Source organism: Ictalurus furcatus, chromosome 20, assembly GCF_023375685.1.
Source record: "Ictalurus furcatus strain D&B chromosome 20, Billie_1.0, whole genome shotgun sequence".
NCBI lineage: Eukaryota > Metazoa > Chordata > Actinopteri > Siluriformes > Ictaluridae > Ictalurus > Ictalurus furcatus.
The window spans coordinates 9543503-9563383 of NC_071274.1; positions in this window are offsets into that span (position 1 = coordinate 9543503).

Below are 19881 nucleotides of genomic sequence, written 5' to 3' on the forward strand. Positions count from 1 at the left end.
CTGTGATATTACTTACTGTTCATACTTGTCATAATCTGAAAATATATGTAGTACACATGCAAGACAAGGCTTTAGTGGTCACATGTTGATATACAAGGTAAATTGCTACAGTAGGTCATGTTAGTATATGACATACCATATACACTTGTGGTATTGCATTTTAACATTTATTCTCATCACAAACCATCACTGTTCACAAACATCTTTATACCCTACAAACTAGGGTAAAAGCACAATAACACAAAGAATGAAAGTGCAACTATATACCCAGCTAACAATTTTATGTTACAAGAACGTTGCCCTAACATTCCCATTAAGTTATAAAAACATTACTTCTGAATGTTCTAGGAATGTTAAAAATGTCCAGTTTTTTAGACATTGTATTAACATTCTTGCTTAGTTATAAGAACGTTATCCATTCCCTCATCATTATAAATGTTCTCTCAATGTTTTTCAATGGAAAACATTACTGGTAGGTCACTAAGTGTTGTTTTCAATCTTTATGACAGTACAAAATACAATCTAGTAGGGCTGCACTCGTTGCATTCGAATATCGAGCTTGATTATGATTTTAACTGCCAAGATTACATGAACATGATCAACTGCGATATTGACATTTAAAGTTTGTTCTCTGCTCATAGAAAACTCTGCTGCATATCAAATCAAGTGCTTCCTAAACTTACAGCCAGTCACCATAGAGTGGTGCAGGGATGACATCATTTTGTAATGCCAAAACCTGGAAACGAGTTAGCATTTTAGCGATCACGCTGCCAGCTTCGCTTCTTGCTCCAGCACTTGTGGAAAGAAAATCGTTACATTAACAACTTGCTAAATGGGACTACAGAGGTTGTTGAGGACATTAAATGTCATCACGCCGAACAGGAAAAAAACTTTGCTGATAAACTGGTTCAGGTATGCTGTGCACAATTCCCCCAAAAAACATGGATGAAAATTCATCCACAGATGAAATCTGTATTATGGAAAATGTTTTAAATCAAGTTTGGAAAAGTTGTCGGAAGCTTGGTGCTGGTGACGTTGAAGTTGAGCAACTGTGGTGTAGTAGCATCAAACTTCATAAAAGTTGTGTTAATTTGTGAAAATTATCTTGATGGACAAAACATATTAGTATTGTAAACTTTTCTTGATCACAGAGCATATTTTTTGCAATAATCCAAAAGCCTACGTGAAATCCTATTGTGTTTTTGTCAAGAGAACCAGTGTGATGCTAACTTCCGGGTTCTGGTACAAAATAACATGCTGTCTTGGGTGATTTGGCTGCATATCTCCTCCTGTAAACACTGTTAGTGCCTTTTCTGCATAGGCCTGAATTCTTTTCATTTGGTTGCATATTGTTATATTTGATTGCATATTCTTACTTGTCCTATAATTTGGGTACAATTTTATTTATATTTCGCTTCTATGAGATGATGCACTTTAAGGAGCAGTCTAATTTGATGCAAAGATTTGTACATTAGCAGGAATATAGCACAACATGCAGGTGAAAGCAGTGGTCTGTTTATTTAAATGTGAAAGTACAATAAAAATACGTTGTCCCTAAAATCAATGAATAATTGTGATCTCAATAGTGATCAAAATAATCGCGATTATCATTTTGGCCATAATCGTGCAGCCCTACAATCTAGAAATAATAAAATGGAAAAATAATTAAATAAGAGCTCAATAAAGTACATGGAAGTAAGGAAACATCAGACTATAATTAAACTAAATAACAGTTTAAAATGATAAAGATATGACTTTATTCAGGCATACTTTTAAAAGCAAATCAAAATGTTTAGTCACTTGTTTGGATTTCAATTCAATGTGTATGAAATCAATAATATATGTACCAAAAATGATTCAATATGTTTAATTTATATGATTATATGATATATATTTTAACTAGAGATGCACCGATTTATCGGCCGATAATTGGTATTGGCTGATAAAGGCTATTTTCCCCACTATCGGCTATTGGCCGATAGTTTAAAAACATCCAATGATCAGGGCCGATTATATCCTGTCAATCAAAAGAGTGTGGGAAAACACATCAATTTTGTGCTGTGTGTAAAGATGATGTCTCTTGTGTGGAATGATGACAAAACTGCAGCTTGTAATCTCTGTAATCTCTGGACTGATAAAATTTTACACTGGATGCTGCAGCAGTGAAGCAGAGTCGAGTCTAATTACCCCTAGACTCAACTCTGCATTTCCTTCAGAATTGTGGAATTAATTATTATAAATTTAAAAAAAGGTATAAAAGGCAGAACTATCGGTATTGGCCGATATCACTCTGAATAATTGGTTATCGGTATCATCTGAGAAATTTAGTATCGGTGCATCTCTAATTGTAAATAATATGTTATATTATTCTACTGTAGAAAATAGTAACACTATGTTCAATACATATTACAATTAAGCTTCAGTATAGTTTTTAATACATGAAATGTTTTTAAATAAAATTTCCATTTTAAACAATATGAACAAAAAAAAAAACATGAAAGCACTTTCAAATTCAAGTTACAATGACAAAGACAATTAAGAATACAATAACTTTAAACCAAATTGTAATATCATGAGAGAATTAAATGTAAGAGTTTAAGTGTTGTAGAATATGATATAAAAGATTTTAAAAAATGTATAAAATATATGAAGTAATGTGAAAAAGTACACCCCATGGAAATTGTTGCCTTTATTGACATACGGTGCCCTCCACTAATATTGGCACCCTTGGTAATTTTGAGCAAAGTAGGCTATGAAATATTGTCTTCATTGTTTAACCTTTTGATTGTTTGTTAAAAAAAAATTACAAAAATACTGTGCTCTCATTGATATCAAACAATTGCGAACAAAACACAGGTTTAGCAAAAGAAAATCTTTGTTATATGTATTTGGACAAGCAAACATCCTCTTTGAAAGAGTCTCTATTAATAAAGGTGATACACTCAAATAACAAATAAGATTGACATTTTGTGGTAATTTTCACAATTTAAATTAACAACAACAAAAAAAAAGATCAGGAAAATTAAGTGCACCCCTACATTTATCACACCTCCAAATCCATAAAATTAGAATCAAGTGTTGAAGATTGTGTGCCAATCATTAGAACCTGCCTTATTTATACCCCTCTCATATCTAGTGTCTGGTGCTCCCTTTGTTATTGAGGTGTGTGGTGTTACCATGCCAAGATCTAAAGAGCCCTGTAAGCCTTCAGAAAAAAGGTTGTGGATGCCTATGAGTCTGCCAAGGGATTTAAAAAGATCTCTAAATTATTGGAAATACATCAGTCCACTGTAAGGAAAAAATCTACAAATGGCACAGATTTCAAACGATTGTAAATTAGTCTAGGACTGGCCGTCCCAGCAAATTCAGCCCAAGAGCAGACCATCTGATGCAAAATGAAGTCTCCAAGGACCCAGAATTATATCGCAGTATCTGCTAATAAGTCTTGCAAATGTTGGTGTCAAAGTGCATGCTTCTACAATCAGAAAGAGATAGCACAAATTTGACCTGCATCGGAGGCATGCCAGGAAAAAGTCTAAAAAGAACATTAGAGCAAGACTACAGTTTTTTTTTTACTAGGCAAAGACCAGGCCTTTTGAAATAATGTGCTCTGGACAGACGAATCAAAGATAGAGTTGTTTGGCCACAGTAACAGCAGACATGTTTGATGTAGATCAAAGACAGCTTTCATTGATTCAACTATGAATTCTGCATCTTATCAAAGAGTGCTTGAAGATAATGTGAGGCCATCTGTCCGAAAGTTGAAGTTGAACCTGAAGTTGACCTTTCAGGATAATGATCCTAGCAAATCCACCAAGGAATGGTTCAAAAAGAAGAAATTGAGGGTTATGGAATGGCCTAGTCAAAGCCCAGATTTTAATCCCATTTAAATGATCTGGGGGGATTTCAAGTGGGCAGTACATGCAAACATCTTGCAATAGAAAACATCTTGCAATAGAAAGAATAATGTATGGAAGAGTGGTCAAAAATTCCAGCAAGCCAATATCAGAGACTGGTGAACAATTATGCAAAAAGCCTACAAGAAATTATTTCTGCTAAAGTGGGCAATACTAGCTTCTGAGGCTAAGGTGTACTTACTTTTTCCATAGAGAATATCATCTATTGCTATTTCTGTTGAATAAATGATTGAAAAAGCTAATTTTACTTGTGGTTTTGTTCAAATATATCAACTTTATTAACAGGCACTGTTTCAAAGATGATCAAATGTTTACTTGTCCAAATAGCCAACAATTTCCATGGGGTGTACTTACTTTTTTACATGACTGGTTATAAATACAATCCTTTAAATGATGGGGGTTTATGACGCCTCTCTGTAATACGTAAGATTCAGATACTGTGCCATCAGGCTGGAAAGAAACTTGAGAGGATCTGGGGAGAGATTGCAGGGATATAAGAAGACTGTTGTATTAAAGTGTGGTGAGATTTAGTATAAAAAAATTATTTAAAAAAAGTTTATGGCTTTCCAAATGGTGGGGATTTTAATTCATTACTTTGGTTTTGTTCAAAATCACTAGTGACAATTTCTGGAGATTACATCTTTAAAAAATTAGTAGGTGGTGGGACAAATGACTGTCTTTCATGTTGTGAGCAAGTCACTGACTCAAGCTGATTAGTTAAAAGACTGAATCCTTCATGAGTGAAAAAAATGAATGCTAACAAGAACAATTTGTTCACTTATCATATCGTGGGCTCACTGGGCGCGATTTTGGAACAGTCATAAGATATCCAATGATAGAACACTACACATTGCTCGATTCACAAAATTAAGTTTCCAAGAAAAACATTTAGTCAGAGTTTTAATAAAATCTTTGTCTTAGCTTATACCTTTTACCTGTCAGCTTATTATAGACAGTACTTCTGTTTGCACACAACATCAAAGGCAAGCATCTCAACACATTCATATTCAAAACAATGTTGTACTTTTATAATACTAGTCTAGAAAGTCAAGAAAATAATGGAATAATGTTTTTAAAAAGGTAATAAACAGTTTATTATTTTGCCAATATTACTCAAAAATCTAATCTTACAACCCCAATTCCAAAAAAGTTGGGACAGTATGTAAAATGATAATAAAAACAAAGAGGAGTGATTTGTAAATGTACTTTGACGTGTATTTAAACAACAATAACAAAAAGTATAAAGACAAGGTATTTGATGTTTTACCTAATCAACTGCATAGTTATTTGAAGGTAAACATTTATTTTGAAATTGATGCATGCAACATGTTCTAAAAAAATTGGGACAGGGGCAATTTAGGACCAACAATGTCATGGTTTGGAGGCGGAGACGGATGCAAGTGCAGATTTTCAGTTTTAATGAATACCAAAACAAAACACAGTGCAAGAAATATGAACAGAAAGCAAAACACTAGGGCAAGAATCAAACATTAACAAATACCATTAACACAAAGACAGAAACAACAGCACCAAAAGACAAACGCAAGACTAGGAGCAAGACTATGGCTATATACACATAGGTGCTTGTTAAGTGAATGAGAATCAGGTCCAGGTGGTCATGTGATGATGATGTTGCATGGTGCAGTGGCTGCTGGGAACTGTGATCTGGAGTCCCTTCTGGGATATCCATGACAAATAGCTATATGACAAGTTAAAATAAGAAGGTGATGTGAAACAGGTGAGGCAACTGTCTGACATTATAGTATATAAGGAGCCTCCAAAAAGGTCTAGTCCTTCAAGAGCAACAGATGCATCAGCAAATAATGAGAACACTTTGAGAACAACATTCTCCAAAGACAAATCGGTAGGATTTTGTAGCATGTCACCTTCTACAGTGCACAATATGCAAAAGAAAAAGTTTCAAGGGATCCGGTCAAATCTCGGTGGCAAGGCCGAAAACCACTTCTGAATGTACGTGAACTCAGATCCCTCCACATCACTGTCTTAAAAGCTGTCATGAGTCTGTAATGGATATCCTGAGATGGGCACGGGAATAGTTTGGTAAACCTTTGTCAGTCAACACCATTCACAGCTGCACCCACACATGAGCAATTCCACTGTTATGGACGTGACATTTACAGTCAAAACTTCAAATATAAATTCTCAGAGAATGTATTTATTATCAGTATATTGAAGCATCTTTTTTATATTTTCCTAAACCCCTGACAATAGAGTCCAGACATCAGAAAAATATCAGTCTATACACATTTTCTATTTTAGATGAGGGAAATATACCTGCGTTATGGACATGACAAAAAAAGGACACGAGTTTTTGGGAGACATGATACTTTAGGAATTCTGTGAAATAAAATGCACAAACCAGAAGTATTAATACAGACCGATTGGTTGGCTCTCCATAGAACATGATATATTTATTTTATTTTCATTTTCACATTTATGATGAAAACCCATTGTTATGGACGTGACAGCTCTCCGTTATGGATGTGACGGTTCAGAAAGCGGCACTTACCTGACTATGGAAACACATATAAAATGCTTTAAAATTTTTATGGTAGGATGTAAACGATCAGCTGAGTGAACATATGTGCAGGCCTGTTCCTCTCACTCTCTCTCTCTCTCTTTCTCAGACACACTCACATTTATTCAAATACTGTAAGAACCATAACATTGTAGTGTTCTGTAAATCCCCATGGTGTTCTCATTCTTGTTATAATTTAATTTCTTATATGTTACTAGAATAAATGAATTAATTAAATTTCTAAAATGTTCCGCTATACAGAAAGCTAGAAACAGATCGCAATAATATAAGTCTAACAGCAGCATCATGGTAAACAAATGTGCACCAGTGCATATGATATGAATATGAAGCGTCCATAGCGGTCACATTCATAACGCATTATTATGGTTGTTCAGAGCAAATAAGGCAAATGAGTTGTTGATCAAAATTAGCATGCACATAATTTAGCTTTGTACAGACAGTTTTAAGTTATTTGTATTAGTAATTATTATATGATATAAACTTAATCTTGAAAATGTTACGCACGTGTGTTACGACACGGCGAAATCGGCGTGGCAGCTCACAACGTGTAGTGCCGCCCAGGGACATGGCGGAGGAGGACTACACTTCCCAGTCATACCCGCGCTCGAGTTCGGCGGAGTTCTAATTACGAACACCTGCAAACACCTAAGGTTATATAAGGGCCTCCCTAGCATTAGCCGCTTGCGAAGTAACCGCTCAGCAGCCTCGTCTCTGTTTGTTTACCAAGCCGATTTTCATAGAAGTGTTTTCACTGGTGCTCGACTTAACGCTCGTCTCTCACTACACTTTTGCCTACGCTCCTGATACATAGCTCACCTGCTCTGTCCCGATTCGATTCTCATTCTGTGTTCATTCTCACATCATCTCTCCGCTCGCCCGCGCTTGTCTCCGTCTACGCTTCGTAACAACGTGACACAGCACTGAAGAGTCATTATATTATAAATTTGAAAGGCATCACTATTATGACAAAGTGAGTGTATTTATTTCAGACATTTGTCCATCTTCCTGCAAAATGCTTATTGTTAATATAAAGTTTTTAAAAAACAGTTTTTTTTAAACTCTCTTTTGAAAACATGAAATATGGCTGGTTGAAAGTCATTTTAGTATTGGTGAACACCTCATATGTGGTGGATAAGGGGGGTGGGGGAGACGGGTTGGTTCAGGATGGTGCCTTATTAAGTCTAAGTTTCCAGAGCTCCTGACCAATCTCTACTGTTTTAGAAAGGCTAGCTGTATCTACATACATGTTTGCTGGATCAGGCATCAGTACGTAAAATTACGTGCGCTGCCAACATGCCAAAGTTTGAAAAACGCAAAGAGCGACTAGACACTAATGTTGTCGACATTAATATGGATGTCCACGATTATGCTTCTCCTGCTGGAAACGAGATATATCTCGATTGCACAACTTCACTCCCTGTCACTCCAAGCAAGCCTGCGCCATCATCATGCAGTTTACCTCACGGTTTGTCCGCGATGACTTGTGGAAAGCTGCCAAAAAGTCCCAGTTTCTTAAAGATAAAAACTTGCGCTTCACAGAGGATCTGAATTTATCAGACCGGGAGAGACGGAAGAACTTGTGGCCAAGAGTAAAAGACGCAAGGGCTGCTGGAAAAACTGCTTACTGCATCAGAGCGCAAGCGTTTAGTGAAGGTGTGAAGATTACTTTGTGTATTCCATCAAGAGAGTCACGTATGATTACTGTTTTTCTAAAAAGGTGACAGTTAGCTGCCACTATGGCATTTGAGCTTTCGTCATATTACAGTTGGATCTTTAAATTTGGTTATTTTAAATGGTCACTTAAGCTCTGTTCTTTTCAATTTTCTTCTTATTACTGGTCAATTTTGACTTTTTGCCTTTATTCTGATTCTTGTTAATAATTGTTCTTTGTTGCACATTTATTAATGTTGATATCATTCATTTCTCTCAATGCCAGGGAATTAAGAGACAATGTGAAACCCAAAGCCTTTTTTTTGTTTGTTAAAAACCATGGATCAGATTTTTGCTTTTTTTGAGAAACCCATTCCACGCAGGAAGATGCTAAATTTTGGAGGTCCCAGTGGGGCAGTTATATATGGATGTCTCATGGTACAGAGCGATCAGCAGGTGTCGCCATTTTGAAAAATAAGTTTGCTGGTGAAATACTACACCATGTCAGTGACCCCAAGGGTCATTTTCTTTTGTTAGTGGTTTTACTTGGCCAGACCATCACAGTTCTATTAAATGTGTATGGATATAATATTTCTAAGGAAAAAACCACCTTAATGGAAGAGATTAGTGATAATATACAGTACTGGATAAATAAATACCCCAGTGCTGTTCTTATTTTGGGTGAGGATTTTAATATGGTATTAAATAGTGATTTGGATAGGTTTCCTTCTAGAGCTGCTTCTGTAAGTCCAATTATGAATGCTTTTATGATGTTATTTAGTGTTGATATATGGAGAGAAACATATCCACGGCAGAGACTCTATACCTGGAGCAGCAAGGACTACTCTAAGCAGTCTTGAATAGATTACTGGCTTATTTCTCAAAGCCTAGCAAACAGTTGTAACTCAGTCAGCATTTACACTACACCTCTTACAGACCACAGTGATCTCTCTCTTAAAGTTAGTCTTTCAGCATCCCTTGATTTCAGCATAACTCCTTCTTATTGGAAATTGAACAATTCTCTCCTCCTGTTTTAAGATGTTAAAAAGAATATTACATTATTGATTGAGCTGTATTGGAGGAGAGCTTTATCGTTAGATTCATATTGTTGCCAGTGGGAGCTGTTGAAGTTTGAAATGGGTAAATATCTTAGAAAATTCAGTAGTAACTTAGCTAACCTTAAAAGAGCAGAATAAAATAAGGTGGTGTCTAAAATTGCAATACTTGCTTCTAAACCCACAGAGCTGCTTTCTGTAGCTGAAAAGTGTCATATCACAGCAAACCAGTGACTACATTTCCCATCCTGCAGTGCGGCCTACGTAGGCCGCATGTTTATAGTGCAATCACAACCACAGTTTAAAAGGACTTTCTATGCATTCACACTTTGCAAAGTACACGCTCAGTTGCCTTGTCTCTGTCGTTACTAAGCCTTAGATCGTGTCTGTTTATTCTGGTGTTTTGACTTTGCTTACGTCTTTAACTTTATCTGTTTGCCCTGCCCTGTTTGTGCTGTTTGCCTGATCGATGACATCTGCATGTTCATGATTATTGTCTCCTGCCTTATCCTTTGGACTTGTTGTTTCATTAAACTGCCATACCTGCACTTGCTTCTGTCATTAAATGACAATAAGCTTGAGTATGCTGAACTGCAATGTAAATTAGATGATCTTATGTAAGCGCACAGGGCGCTTACATAAGATCTAGACAAAAATGGATAGAGGAGGGAGAATGCAACACAGCATATGTTTTCAGATTAGAAAAGAGTCATTTAAGAACCTCATTAATTGAAACTTTAAATACTGATGGGATAGTAACCAATAATCCTGAATAAATTTCACATTTCTGTGCCAATTTTTACAGTAATCTTTACCATCGAAATTATTCTGAAGAGACAGTATGTACTTTTCTGCAGTCTGTTAAAAACTGCAAGACTATCTCAAGAAATGACAGAAACCTCTGCAATACTGAAATTATTATTAGAAATTAATAACTCAATTATAGAACTTAAAAACAAAATAAATCACCCGGAACTGATGGGCTTACCACAAAGTTCCACAAATAGTTTTCTAAACAGTTATCCCATTTTTTTATTTAAGGTCTTTGAAGAAAGCATAAAGAATGAGACTCTCCACCCAACTCTCACTCAAGATTTAATTACTTTAATCACAAAACCCAAGATTTACTTTTAATTGACAATTGGCATCCTGTATCTCTGCTTAACAATGATTGCAAATTTTTAGTTAAAAAATGTATATGCTAAAAGATTCAAATCTGTACTGGATTCTGTAATAGATGAGACACAATCTGGTTTTATGAATAAAAGACATATTGTTAATAATATAAGATTGGTTCTTGATTTATTAGATTATTCAGAATTTAAACAGGAGGACAGCTTCATTCTTTTTTTTAGATTTCTATAAGGCATTTGATTCTTTACAGCACCAATTTATTATTAAGTCATTACATAAATTTGGTTTTGGAGATATGTTTTGTAAAATAATTAAAACCTTTTACAATAATGGAAGCTGCTCAATTAAATTAAAAAGTGGCACTTCCCCAAGGTTTAGTTTATTTGGAGGAGTCAGACACGGGAGTCTCATATCTCCTTAATTATTTCTACTTTGTGTGCAGCTTCTTTCAACGTTTGTCTGTGAAAGTGGTATTCGGGGTATCCATATTTGTGATCGGGAAGTTATCGTTAGCCAATTAGCGGATGACACCACCTTATTTTTAAGAGATGCTTCCCAAATCCCTATAGCAATTGATTATATAAAACTGTTCTCTGAAGCTTCAGGACTTAGTCTAAACATAAGTAAATGCGAGTTAATGTCTCTTATACATTGCATAGCACCCTCTCTTTATAATATTCCAGTTAAATCTGAAGTTACATATTTATGCATCGTGATCACTAAAAATCAAGATAATAGATTTACCTTGAACTTTGACCCTGTTATAATAAAAGCCCAAAAAAAGATTTAATGCATGGTTGCAGAGAGATTTGACCTTGAGAGGCAGAGTATTGCTTGCTAAGGCTGAGGGCATCTCCAGCTTTACATATGCTGAACTGTCTCTGTATGTGGACAACAAAATATTTAGGTCAGTTGATAAAATCCTCTTCAATTTTATTCTGAAAAACAAAATACATTATGTTAAGAAGTATGTAATAATGAATACATATGAGTATGGCGGATTGAACTTTCTTGATTTCTCATCTCTGAACAACACTTTCAAAATTAACAGCAATAGACAGTTTGTGTAATCCAAATTCAATGTGGAATTTTATTTCTAATTACTTCTTTTCCAAATTAGGTGGTCTCCCTTTCCTATTGATCTGCAATTATAATATTGCTAGAATCCCTTACAACTTACCTAAGTTCCATAAGCAAGCGTTACTTGCATGGTCATTAATCTTTAAGCACAACTTTTCCCCTCATCGGGACTTTATTTGGAACAACCAAGATATTGTACATAAGAAAAGCTATATACAGTATCTCATACAAGTGTGTACACCCCTCACATTTTTGTAAATATTTGATTATATCTTTTCATGTGACAACACTGAAGAAATGACACTTTGCTACAATGTATAGTGAGTGTACAGCTTGTGTAACAGTGTAAATTTGCTGTCCCCTCAAAATAACTCAACACATAAAATAACTCAACACTATATATTTATTATTATTATTATTATTTTAATTCTCATAGATGTGAATCAAACGTATTTCCACTTCTAGATGTAGTTGTATAATTTGCTCAAGTATATTGACTTTATGGTTGTCATGAGCTATGTCATGATTAACTGAGCTACTATTTGCTAGCTAGCGAACATTGGCTAATCCATTATGTTAATCAAATTAATGTAAGTATAAGTGGTGAATTCAATGTACCAACTGAAAATATACAACAGTCAACATTTACACTCAACACAAACATTTTTTAAGAGGAAAAAATTAACTGCTCTCCATCTGCTCTTTCATCTAGCTCTGACTTACCTGCAAAAAGTTACCCATCTAAATGGAGGAGTGTGCTTTAATATGTTCAATTTATTCTGTAGGTGGAGTAGGTTTAAAAAGGAGTGGCTGGCTAACCTTCCCAAGCTACTTCAAATCTTTGCTAAGGTCAATAGTCAACAGTCGATAGTAAATTGTTATGACATTTACTGTTAGGTGCCTTGGTTTATGTCATCACTTTGTTAACTCATGTTGGTTTGTTAGCTATAATATCAGTACAATGAGCTGGCTTAGACATAAAAATGAGCAACATACTAGAAAAACTGCAAATAATTCCAAACTGAGGGTCTGTTAGAACAGCTTACAGCGGAACAAGATATGACTTTGTTCCAGAACTATCAAGAGCTTTGGGTATGTGTTGGAAAGTGTGTGTGTGTTGGAAAGTATATGAAATTGCGCATTCATGGGTTTCGACTGCCATGTGCAAAACTGTCAATCATCTCATCAATCCCCCATTTTTAAATATAATCAGATAGTTCCTATAAAACACCTTCATAATAAAGAGAAATATTGGAGCAGATATCAAGGTCAACTGAACTTGTAAAAATGACAGAACACCATTTCTAATAATAATTTGACTTAAAAATTGCTTTGCATTCACTTTCAAGGGACTGGGCAGAGTCATAAATTGAACTGCAGCCAGCCACTAGAGGGCCTAAGAGACATTTTGGCCTCACTTTTGAACCCATTAGAATGTCCACCCTTATACAGTCATTATGCAGGATATGAAATCAGTTTTGTGTGCACTGTAACGCGTGGGTCCTTTTATATTCTGACCGACCCCTACTAATACAGACTCAAACACTGGCCTTGAAAATGATCATAACAAATGTTGAAGTCTGAATCCAGATGTTGCTTTTTCTTCAGAAACAAGTAGATTTAAGAGGACATTAATGAAGTTTGGAATATGGCCACAGTGGCTGTATATACTCTCTATTCTGGCTATGTACTGTATATAAAAAATATTGAATATTTACAGATTTTCATCTACAGATTTCTGGGTAATGCCTGATTTAAAGTCACATGCTCTTTTGGTCTAATCCAAGTTTCTGTTAGACAAAACCTAATAAATTCCAGATCAGCACCAAGACTTAAAGGATCTAATATTTAGCACTCTTCAATTCAGATTAAAAAAAAAAAGTGCTGGCAGTGCATTTAATTTTATGTTAATTAGATTACTAGAACAAACTTTCTGAGAACTTCTGCATTTTAGTTTATTTAGCTCAGACACAGCCTCAATATAATAACATATCGGTCATCCTTTTTAGGTGAATATTGTGTTTGAACACTCTCTCTCATTCTCCCGCCCTAGGTAGGTAGAGAGTTAGTATGTTGTGTGTGTTTGTTTATTTGGGAAAGGTCCCTTTTCCTTTGCTTTTACAAAAATAAGCACTGTTTGACGGTTAAATGTTTAATCAAGTGCCATACAATAAAACAGACACCCTTAGACAGGGAGACAGGAAGGGCACTTCCTGTCCAAATCTGCAGGGAACAGGAAGTGATGCACATTCCACCTTGAGACTTGCTAAATGGGAGCGTGGGAATATTTTTTCCACATTGTGGAAAACGAAGTGGAAGAGGATGTCTTTTCACAATATTGCAACAACGTTTTAAGTAGAAGAAGCTAGATATCTAAACAGAACCAAAATAATACCAATCTTAACAATGTTTGTCTGTTCTCATACTTGAACATTCCTCACTGGTGTATACATGGCAGAAAAACTGGAATAGATTTTTTATAGTAACACCACTGAGCAATGACCAAAACAGCTAAAACATCCTCAGAGAAGAAACCCCTGAAGGCTGTGTGCATGCCTTTGTGTGTCTGCATATGTCTGTCTGTATGTGGGCAAGAGCTGTTTTATACTTCTGTAACCCTGTCTTCATACTTGCACGTAATGCAATATTCTCCAATAAGTAGCAGTGGCACATGAACCATACCATAATTTATAGTAAGTATAGACAGCAAATAAAATGCTTTTCTCTGTAGGGATAATAAATCAAAGTCAAAGATTGGTGTAACTTTTTTAGGTGCTGGAGGAGAAATACTTGCTAATCAATTGTAAACCAAGTCAATTCTAGATAGACAGATAGACCGATAGACAGTTGTACTTTATTAATCCTTAAGAGGAAATTTGGTTCTCACTCAAAGCCTTTCAAAAACATTTTCACTTACCTGTATTAAGCAGTATCAAGCGACTCTTGAAGTATATAAGAACTCGAAGATTTTTAGAAAGTGTTTTTCATCTCTTTCTTTTGTGTGCTGTTATGTATGACATTTTCAACAGACTACACTTTCAAAAACTGGATGGAGACCACAAGCATATTTCCAGTGTACAGAGGATGTTAAGTATCGGATGTGAAAGGGGATTTTTTATGGTCTATTTGTGCATATGTTTGTGTGTCTGCATGTGTCTGTCTGTCTGTACATTAAAAACACTGAAGTGAAGTGAATAACATTGTTTATCTAATTTCAGTGGCACCTGTCAAGGGGTGGGATATATTAGGAAGCAAGTGAAGACTTAGTTCTCGAAGATGATGAATTGGAAGCAGGAAAAGTGTGCAAGCATAAGGATCTAAGCAACTTTGACAAGGGCAAAATTGTGATGGCTAGATGACTAGGTCAGAGTCAGAACGGCAGGTCTTGTGGGGTGTTCCAAGTATACAGTGGATACTATCTACCAAAAGGGGCCAAGGAGGGACAACCGGTGAACCAGCGGGTCATGGGCGCTGAAGGCTCACTAATGCACATGAGGAGCAAAGGCTAGCCTGTCTGGTCCGATCCCGCAGAAAATCTACAGTAGCACAAAATGCTGAAAAAGTTCATGCTGGCAGAAAATTGTCAGAACACAGTGCATTACAGCTTGCTGTGTATGGGGCTGTGCCGCTGCAGACTGAGTGACCATGTTGACCCCTGTCCACTTCCGAAAGCACCCACAATGGGAATGTGAGTAGGAACTGGACCATGGAGCAATGGGAGAAGGTGGCCTAGTCTGATGAATCATGTTTTCTTTTACAACATGAGGAGAGCTGGGTGCATGTGCTTTGGTTATCTGGGGAAGAGATGGCACAAGGATGCACTATGGGAAGAAGGCAAGCTGGCAGAGGCAGTGGGCATTGTTCTGCTGGGAAACCTTGGGTCCCGCATTCATGTGGTTTTTACTTTGACACTGACCACCTACCTAAACGTTGCTGCAGACCAAGCACACCCCTTCATGGCAAAAGTATTCCATAATGGCAGTGGCCTCTTTCAGCAGGATAATGCACCCTACCACACTGCAGAAATTGTAGAGGTATGGTTTTAGGAACATGACAAAGAGTTCAAAGTATTGACTTGGCCTCCAAATTCACCAGGGCTCAGTCCATTGTGCATCTTTGGGATGTGCTGGACAAACAAGTCCAATCCATGGAGGCCTCACCTTGACTTAAAGGATCTACTGCCAAAGTCTTGGTGCCAGATACCACAGCACAGCTTCAGAGGTCTTGTGGAGTCCATGCCTCAACAACTCAGAGCTGTTTTGGTAGCACAAGTGGGACCTAAACAATATATATATATATATATATATATATATATATATATATATATATATATATATATATATATATATATATATATATATATATATATATATATATATATAGTGGTGACAGGCCGGCAGCCAGCGCACAGGAAACAAAGATCGCTCCTCCCGCGACTGCTGCGGTGGCGCTGAAGAGACAGCTTCGCTTCAGCACCACCAATGTTTTGGATGGCTAGAGGGCACGTGGTGGCGGGGCGGGGTCGCCAACACACCCACGGCTCGTGAATGGTGCACAGCGCGGAAGAATTCCACCATCCAGCAGGCGAGGGAAGAATATAAAAGGGCGATATTCCACTCGCAAGGGGGAGAGAAGAATCTCCGAGCATGTGCGCAAGTATCTGGCGTGTGTTAGGTGATTGTTACGACACGTGCATGTTTGCTAATCGCTGTTGTGTGTTTTTTCTGGTTTTCAGATGAGTCCGACGCGAGTGCAGGCTCCGCCCCCCAGCTGTAACCGCAGATGTCTGAAACCTTCACCGCCCGATCGCACTTCAACACACACACACACACACACACACACACGCACCCGCACTCCCCTCACCGTCCGTCTTAAATAAAGATCCCTCCATGAACCACAATAAAACGGACTTCTGTGTGTCTGTGCTCCGCCCACCGAGGGCTAAATTCCCTACACTGGTGGAGGATGTGGGCATTAAGCGCAGACACACCCACTTAAATACTTACTTAAATAATAGTCTCCAGAAGCAGGCCACAACACAGCAGCTCGTCCAAAGCCTGCAAGTTGCTACCCGGGAGCTGCTGGCCCTGAGAGCGGCCCTGCCGTTCCGGGACCCTGGCCGAGAAGCCCAGCACCTTCTCCCCCACCTGACCCCAGAAGATGACATTGAGACCTACCTCGAGACCTTCGAACGGGTTGCCCACCAAGAAAGCTGTGGCATGGAAGCCTGACTGCGCATCCTTGGCCCGTTGCTCTCCGGAGAAGCCAGCATCACATACTATGCCCTCTCTCTGGAGGACCCGGCGGACTACAGAGAGATAAAGAAGGAGATCTTGGCATGGTATGGCAGAACGTCCTACTGAGCAACAGCGGACTTCCATCGGTGGAGCTACCGGCCGGGGGCCCAGCCCCGTGGTCAAATGACACCTTCCTGTGCCTCACCAAACGGTGGCTCCACCCTGACCAATGCACCGCCACCAAGGTGGCAGAAAAGGTGGTAATGGACCGGTTCCTGAGGGCTCTGTTGCACTCAGAGTGCCGAGCCGTGGGAATACGTGTGCCCGGAACCCCCAAGGAGCTGCTAAATGCCCTAGAACTTGCCCTGCCCCTCTTGGAGTTCGGCCAGGATGGGCAGCGACCCCATAGCCCGCCTGGAAGAGGGCCGCCACATCGGCCCAACTGCCAGTGCACTGCCGAAGGAAAACAGGTCATCCGAAACCGCCCCGCCTACACGATACCCCAGGAGTCATTCAGGCCAATGAAACTGGATCGGGGACCCCGAAGGAGGCTCAAGACTCCGGGCCTGCCGGAGGGGGCCCCCACACTCCAGAAATGAAACCAGCCCAGCGAAGGAAGGAGGCCCCAGCCCGGCCGGCCTACCTGGCCCGGGGCAAGAAGAACACCCCGGCCATAGGTAAGTCACACACACACCCTAACCCACTCTCCTCTGTATTTCAACAGGTGAGCCGGCAGGGGAACTTCGGTCGGGAGCAGAACGAGGACGACTGCCTGAAGCATTGCTGGGCCCAGGTGCGGCAGATTGATGGGGTCGTCCAAAACCCAGGACACAGGATACCCACCTCCTACTTTCTAGTCAGGGGAGGTCTGCTATACCACCGATCCCAGCGCAGAGGGGAAAACGTGGACCTCCTGGTAGTCCCCAAGACCCGAACCCAAATACTGTTGCACCGGGCCCATACCCATCCGCTCGGGGGTCACCTGGGGGCCCGAAACACTGGGGAAAAATTGAAGGACCGCTTCACCTGGACGGGGATGGATACAGAGGTCCGGGCCTTTTGTCAACGGTGCCCTCAGTGTCAGCGTACTGCCTCCAGGAAGCCCCCTCCAGCGCCCCTGATCCCACTTCCCATCATCAGCGTCCCCTTTGAAAGGATTGGCATGGACCTCGTAGGGCCGTTCCCCAAGTCCGCCTGGGGCCGCGAGTACATACTCGTCATTGTGGACTACGCCACCCGGTATCCCGAGGTGGTGCCACTGCGCAAAGCCACCTCCCGCAGCATCGCCAGAGAACTGGTACTCCTGTTCAGTCGTGTGGGGATCCCAAAGGACATTCTGACCGACCAAGGTATGCCCTTTGTATCGAAGCTAATGTCTGATCTGTGTTGGATGTTACAGGTGAAACACCTCAAGACGTTTGTCTACCACCCGCAAACCGATGGACTGGTTGAGAGATTCAACCAAGCGCTAAAACAAATGTTACGCGAGGTGGTAGACGAGGAAGGAAGGAACTGGGACCTCCTCCTTCCCCACCTGCTCTTCACCGTCTGGAAGTGTCCCCAGGCGTCCACAGGCTTCACCCCCTTCGATCTGCTCTTAGGACGGCAACCTCGAGGACTGCTGGACATGGCCCACGAAGCATGGGAGGAGCAACCGTCCCCATTCCGCTCGGTCATCGACTACGTGCAAGAGATGCAAGAGAAGATTGACTGGCTAATGCCGATAGTTCAGGAGCACATGCGAGCCACCCAGGAAGAACAGAAAAGGGTGTACAACCGTCCCATGCAGCCTCGGGAGTTCCAATCGGGCGATCGGGTGCTCCTACTAGTGCCCAGCAACTCCTGCAAGTTCCTGGCCCGGTGGCAAGGCCCGGACACAGTCCTCGAGCGAAAAGGCACCATAAACTACCGCCTGCAGCAGCCCGGTAAGTGAGCAGAGGAAAAACTCTACCACGTGAATCTGCTGAAGAAGTGGGTACAACTGGTGCCGGTAGTATCTGCCTACGAGGCTCTGGGCATAGATCACGGCAAGAGTACCTTGGTAGAATTGGGGGAAGATATTACCCCTACACAAAGACAGGAGCTAACAGAGTTGGTGGACCAATTCTATGATGTGTTTTCTACCTCCCCAGGAATGATGCAGCTGGTCCACGACGAGATCAAGACCCGTCCAGGAGTAGTGGTAAGACAGCGGCCCTACCATGTCCCAGAGGCCCGGTGCAAGGCTATCGAGGAAGAAGTTGGCCGAATGCTGCGGGACCACATCATAGAGGAGTCCAACAGCCCCTGGTCCAGCCCCATCGTCATCGTACCGAAGCCGGACGGAAGTATTTGGCTTTGTAATGACTTCCGGAAACTGAACCAGGTCTCAGAGTTCAATAGCTATCCCCTCCCCCGAGTGGATGACCTTGTGGAGCGACTGGGAATGGCCCGGTTCATAACTACCCTGGACCTAACGAAATGCTACTGGCAAGTCGCGCTGGCACCGAACGCAAAACCAAAGACGGCCTTCAGCACGGCCACCAGTCACTGGCAGTACCGGGTTCTCCCCTTTGGGTTACACATGGCACCAGCAACGTTCCAGTGGCTGATGGACATTGTCCTGCGACCCCACCGTATTTTCACAGCCGCCTACCAAGACGACGTAGTCATCCACTCCTCCACTTCGTCGGACCACCTGTTCCAGCTGGGGGAGGTTCTGAAGGAACTCCGGAAGGCCGGGCTGACAGCCAACCCCAAGAAATGCCACCTAGGGCTGACTGAGGCACAGTACCTGGGCTACCGTATTGGCCAGGGTATGCTGAAGCCACAGGCGAAGAAAATCGAGGCAGTGAAGGACTACCCCCGGCCCACATCAAAGAAAGAGGTACATGCCTTCTTGGGGTTGGCGGGGTATTACTGCAGGTTCGTGCCTAACTTCTCCTCTATAGCTTCCCCTCCCCCCCCCCTCAGACCTTACGAAGAAGGGCCAACCGGACCGGGTGAAATGGTCTGCAGAGGCAGTGCAGGCATTCCAAGCCCTAAAGGAGGCCCTCACCAGCGCCCCAGTGCTATTCCACTCGCAAGGGGGAGAGAAGAATCTCCGAGCATGTGCGCAAGTATCTGGCATGTGTTAGGCAATTGTTATGACACGTGCATGTTCGCTAATCACTGTTGTGTTTTTTTTCTGGTTTTCAGTCGAGTCCGATGCGAGTGCAGGCTCCGCCCCTGGCTGTAACCACAGACGGCTGAGACTCTCACCGCCCAAT